A 6,246-nucleotide genomic window follows, 5' to 3' on the forward strand; every position below is an offset into this window, starting at 1 on the left:
TCACTGCGTTCTATTATTAAAGAAGTATTCTAGCCGCTCATATATCTGTGAACTTATTTCATAGGCTCGTGCCTTCGTTGGAAGCATGCAGTGGGGCACCGAGTCAAATGCTTTCCGGAAATCTAGAAATATGGAATCTCAAATGGTTCAAATGGCTCTGAGCACTATGGGACTTAACATCTATGGTCATCAGTCCCCTAGAACTTAGAACTACTTAAACCTAACTAACCTAAGGACATCACACAACACCCACTCATCACGAGGCAGAGAAAATCCCTGACCCCGCCGGGAATCGAACCCGGGAACCCGGGCGTGGGAAGCGAGAACGCTACCGCACGACCACGAGCTGCGGACAAAATATGGAATCTACCTGTTGCCCTTCATCCATGGCTCTCAGTATATCATGTGACGAAAGGGCAAGCTGAGTTTCGCACGAGCGATGCTTTCTAAAAGCAGGATGATTCGTGGTCGTAAGCTCCTCAGTCTCAAGAAACTTTATTATATTCGAACCGAGAATATGTTCAATGATTCTGCAGCAAACGGAAGTTAGGGATACTGGTACGTAATTTTACAGGTCCGTTCTTTTACCTTTCTTATACTCTGGTGTCACCTGTGTTTTTTTCCAGTCGCTTGGACCTTGTGCTAGGCGAGAGATTCACGATAACTGCAAGCGTGATCAATGCAGAAGAGTACTCTTTCTAAAATGGGACTGGGATTCCGTCCGGACCTGGTGATTTATTTATTTTCAAATTTTTCAGTTATTTCTCTACGTCAGGTACGCTTATTTCTTTGACTTCCTTATCTAATGGGGCTCCCACTGGGTTCTCACTCGGAGCGGATGACCTCTAAGCTCCGAGTAGGTACGCTGGCAAGCGCGACAGCGGCACCTCCCATCCGTCGTCAAATTCAGATTGTGAAGACTCTTCCGTTGTCCTGTTTGACGGAGAAGGATCAGCTGAGTGATGTTGCATACCTTGGGTTTGTTCATCAGTACTGGTAACATTTTCATACTCTGCTCTTCGGAATCCCAAAGCGTAACGCAGGTTGTGAGCCATCCTGAAATATCCAACACATAATACAAACGTGCCAAAACTTGCGACCTAAAATGTAAACAAAATTCATTCTGACAATTACACTGTCAGCGCTGTTTCTCAGTGGATAACTTGTGAACAATGTGTATAGGATTAATGTAAGAGTTGAACGTTTGACATTGGATGATAGAGCAAATAAGAAAATATTTGAAGACCAAGGTGCTTTGGAGAGAGTTCGGATAGCGTGTAGTAATAAAATCGGTGGATTTAGTCTTAAACCCGAACGTTCTTCTGGAGTTCCATGGCGTAGATATAGTAGAAGAAATAGATTTAAGTTTGTAACCTATTCGAAGCCGGAGACAAGTGCAGATATATCAAAACTAAAATCATGGACAGATTTAGAAAATCAATGTCGTGCTAAAAATAAGTTATTTCTACGTATTAATCCTTTTTATATCGGACTTCAAATTTCAGGTGATGAACCTGCGAAGAATGATGTAGTTCAAAGTGAAGTTAAATATGTAACATTTGTTGTTGGAAATAGAGTGTATATGACTTTTTGTAAAAGGAAGGGTACCGTTACGTTCTGAATAAAGCTTGTTGTTTACAGCTAATGTCTGCGTTGGAGTTTTTTTTATGGAAACTGGGACCATATCATGTTTGTAGGGCTCTCCTGTGTGAACGATATCTTGAACTTGAATGTTGAAACTTCGGCTTTCGTTTTGCTATCTTCAACTTCCACATCATACTGGTCAACAACGCATTGAATACAAGCCTTAGACTCGCTTAGCGATTTTGCATAGGACCAGAGTTTTCTCAGGTTCTCCTAAGGTGTGACGGTGGTAGCTGTATTCTTCGTGCATAGATCTTTTCACAGACGCACGAATCTCTACTATCCTTCGCTTGTCGTCATTTGTGCGTCCCCTTTTTGAACTAGAGTGCAACAGCCACTGCTTCCTCAACATTCACCGAATTTAGTTATTACACCATGGTGGATCTTTACCATCCTTTATCCGCTTACTAGGCACGTGACTCTCCAGACCACGATTTGCAGTCTGCGTAAACTTTGCCCATAATTCCTCTACATCCATCTTACTGGAAGCAAGTGATGCCAATTCACTGTCAGGTTTCAATAATTGCTCTGTTGTTCTAACTAGCAGAAACACTCTCCTAGCCTTCTTGACTGAGTTACTAACTTTCGTAATCATTTTTGCCATAACGACATCACGATCGCTAATCCCCGTTTCCATATTGACATTGTCGATAACGTCCGGAATATTTGTAGCTTCAAGGTCTAAGATATTTCCAATGCGTGTGAGCTGCCGAGCTAGCTGCTCGAGACAATTTTCAGAAAATGTACTCAAAAGTATTTCGCATGACTGTCTGTATCCCCCGCAATGAATCCATGGTCTATACTCGGCAGGTTAAAATTGCCTCCAACTAGTATTGCATGATCTGGGTATTTACGCGCTATTGACCGTAGACTTTGTTTGAATGACTCTAGAATTGTCACAGTGGAACCGGGTGGCCGGTAAAAACATTCAACAATTAACTTAGTTTCACATACACCTGTTACACGCGACCAGATGGCTTCACTGACACACTCAACATCAACCTCAATAGGGACAATATTTTTGTCACCTGCAATGAATACTCTCCCTCCTATGGCCTTTAATCTGTCTTTCCGGGATCCACGCCTCGCTAAATATCTCAGAGTTTTCTACACTACTGGCCATTAAAATTGCTACACCAAGAAGAAATGCAGATGATAAATGGGTATTCATTGGACAAATATATTATACTACAACTGACATGTGATTACATTTTCACGCAATTTAGATGCATAGATCCTGAGAAATGAGTACCCAAAACAACCACCTCTGGCCGTAATAACGGCCTTGATACGCCTAGGCATTGAGTCAAACAGAGCTTGGATGGCTTGTACAGGTACAGCTGCCCATACAGCTTCAACACGATACCACAGTTCATCAAGAGTAGTGACTGGTGTATTGTGACGAGCCAGTTGCTCGGCCACCATTGACCAGACGTTTTCAATTGGTGAGAGATATGGAGAATGTGCTGGCCGGGGTAGCAGTCGAACGCTTCCAATGTGTGTTCACCGCGATGTCGCCAAACACGGATGCGACCATCATGAGGCTGTAAACAGAACCTGGATTCATCCGCAAAAAGGACGTTTTGACATTCGTGCACCCAGGTTCGTCGTTGAGTACACCACCGCAGTCCCTTCTGTCTGTGATGCAGCGTCAAGGGTAACCGCAGCCATGGTCTCCGGGCTGATAGTCCATGCTGCTGCAAACGTCGTCGAACTGTTCTTGCGGATGGTTGTTGTCTTGCAAACGTCCCCATCTGTTGACTCAGTGATCGAGACGTGGCTGCGCGATCCGTTACAGCCATGTGAATAAGATACCTGCCATTTCGACTGCTAGTGATACGAGGCCGTTGGGATCCAGCACCGAGTTCCGTATTACCCTCCTGAACCCACCGACTCCATATTTTGCTAACAGTCATTGGATCTCGGCCAACGCGAGCAGCAATGTCGCGATACGATAAACCGCAGTCGGGATGGGCTACAATCCGACCTTTATCAAAGTCGGAAACGTGATGGTACGCATTTATTCTCCTTACACGAGGCATCACAACAACGTTTCACCAGGCAACGCCGGTCAACTGCTGTTTGTGTATGAGAAATCGGTTGGATACGTTCCTCATGTCAGCACGTTGTAGGTGTCGCCACCGGCGCCAGCCTTGTGTGAATGCTCTGAAAAGCTAATCATTTGCATATCACAGCATCTTCTTCCTGTCGGTTAAATTTCGCGTCTGTAGCACGTTATCTTCGTGGTGTAGCAGTTTTAATGGCCAGTAGTTTACTTCGGTCCCAAGAAGAATTTGAACGCGAGAACTTTCCTGGAGGGCAGTAAATTGGGCAACTTTATTACGAACACTTCCACAGCTTACTGATATCATTGTGACAGTCGAAGTGTCTTTATTCTTTATTCTGACTGAGCGCCGCTTGACTTCCCCTGCTGTGAATGGACTGGCGAGTGTTCATCAGAGCACCTCAAACTACCGCCTAGCCAAAAAAAAAAAAAAACCTTATGTTCGCTCCACAAGAGGCAGATCGTAGAGGTGGGTGGGAGACGCTCTTCGTCTACGATGTTGAGGACGTGGTGACCAAACCGTATGGCGCCAGTGTAGGTGGCATCTCTCCGGCCGGAGCAAAAGGGAAACTAACGAATGTTTCAGAGAGCCTTGGCGATGGCTGCTGCGGTCGACAATGAACCGCCTATGCGTTGCAGGTAGCTGCACTGCGCCCCAGCTGTGGATGAAGTGGCAGCTGTCACGGACATCTAGGATGATCACTCTCAAAATGAAGAACGTTCTGAGCTGACGAGCGCCGCAACTCTCTCCCCACCCCCTACGGCCTACGCCGTGCCATAGACCTTCCTAATCGTTGGCACCAGTGTGACGTGAACAGCACGCACGAATGGTCATTTTCTGTTTATTTGTGCGATTTTACAGTGTGTGAAAAATTAATGATATCGTCAAGTGCGAAGTTCCTAGTGTAGTACCGTTTCCGGATGCAAAAAATGGTCGCCCTGTGGAAATTTACAGACAGGTAACCAAAGTTTATGGAAATGTGACGAGTGAAGCTTCAGTCTGAAAGTTGTGCATCATTTTTTAATTTCGGACGAGCAGGACGATCAGGCCGACCTTCAGTAATGACTGACTACAAGAATGCCGAGGAGATTTTGGAACACATTGCGGTGAGGCCTAGGTTTCCAATAACCGTCGAGAAACACAGTTCTAGTTAATGGAATGGTAGCATTCACGGTCCCCACCAAAACATAGATAGAAAGAAAACCACTCCGTCTACAGGCCACAAGTGGCCCATCGGGACCATCCGACCGCCGTGTCATCCTCAGAGGAGGATGCGGATAGGAGGGGCGTGGGGCAGCACCCCGCTCTCCTGGTCGTTATGATGGTATTCTTGACCGAAGCCACTATTATTCGGTCGAGTAGCTCCTCAATTGGCATCACGAGGCTGAGTGCACCCCGAAAAATGGCAACAGCGCATGGCGTCCTGGATGGTCACCCATCCAAGTGCCGACCACGCCCAACAGTGCTTAACTTCGGTGATCTCACGGGAACCTGTGTATCCACTGCGGCAAGGCCGTTGCCTGAAACATAAATAGTCCAAACAAATTCTGAGCGCCAAAATGGTTATGGCCACAGTGTTTTGGGATCCAAACGACGACCTGCTCACAGACCTTACGCTTAGAGGAGAGACCACAAATGCAGCGACCTAGCGTTAGACCCTTCACTGACAACGCCGAGGGGCATTGTGCTTCTGCACGATAACTCTCGTCCGCTTTCTGCACTATTGATGAAGGATTTATTGGGCAGATTAAATGGAAAGTTTTTGAACATCCGCATTTGCTCTGGGTAATTAGGGGAACAGCGGTTAGTATGTGCCACTTAAGTAAAAATTGATATAAAACATTTGTCGTTGTTTCGAAATGAGGTGTAGCTGCTTCAAACCTATATTTGGACCTTTATTTCGGCGTAAATGTTGAAAAAAAGATTTCTAGGCCTTACAGTCCGAGATCTTAAAGAAATTGTCGGGTAGTATGCATCATACAATAGGTTTTTAAATAAAAAATGTTTTTTTGTGATTCACGAACAAAATGTAATATGTTTATGTATCAAAAGTACAATATACACTCCTGGAAATTGAAATAAGAACACCGTGAATTCATTGTCCCAGGAAGGGGAAACTTTATTGACACATTCCTGGGGTCAGATACATCACATGATCACACTGACAGAACCACAGGCACATAGACACAGGCAACAGAGCATGCACAGTGTCGGCACTAGTACAGTGTATATCCACCTTTCGCAGCAATGCAGGCTGCTATTCTCCCATGGAGACGATCGTAGAGATGCTGGATGTAGTCCTGTGGAACGGCTTGCCATGCCATTTCCACCTGGCGCCTCAGTTGGACCACCGTTCGTGCTGAACGTGCAGACCGCGTGAGACGACGCTTCATCCAGTCCCAAACATGCTCAATGGGGGACAGATCCGGAGATCTTGCTGGCCATGGTAGTTGACTTACACCTTCTAGAGCACGTTGGGTGGCACGGGATACATGCGGACGTGCATTGTCCTGTTGGAACAGCAAGTTCCCTTGCC

General features: G+C 45.7%; 1 pseudogene; it reads right to left on the reverse strand.

Annotated features, from left to right (window-relative positions):
• Nucleotides 1-5,113: 5,113 nt before the first annotated feature.
• Nucleotides 5,114-5,231, reverse strand: LOC126250571 (5S ribosomal RNA; annotated as a pseudogene).
• Between the last annotated feature and the right edge of the window lie 1,015 nt (nucleotides 5,232-6,246).

The sequence above is a fragment of the Schistocerca nitens genome, chromosome 3 (genome assembly GCF_023898315.1).
Source record: "Schistocerca nitens isolate TAMUIC-IGC-003100 chromosome 3, iqSchNite1.1, whole genome shotgun sequence".
NCBI classification, from domain to species: domain Eukaryota; kingdom Metazoa; phylum Arthropoda; class Insecta; order Orthoptera; family Acrididae; genus Schistocerca; species Schistocerca nitens.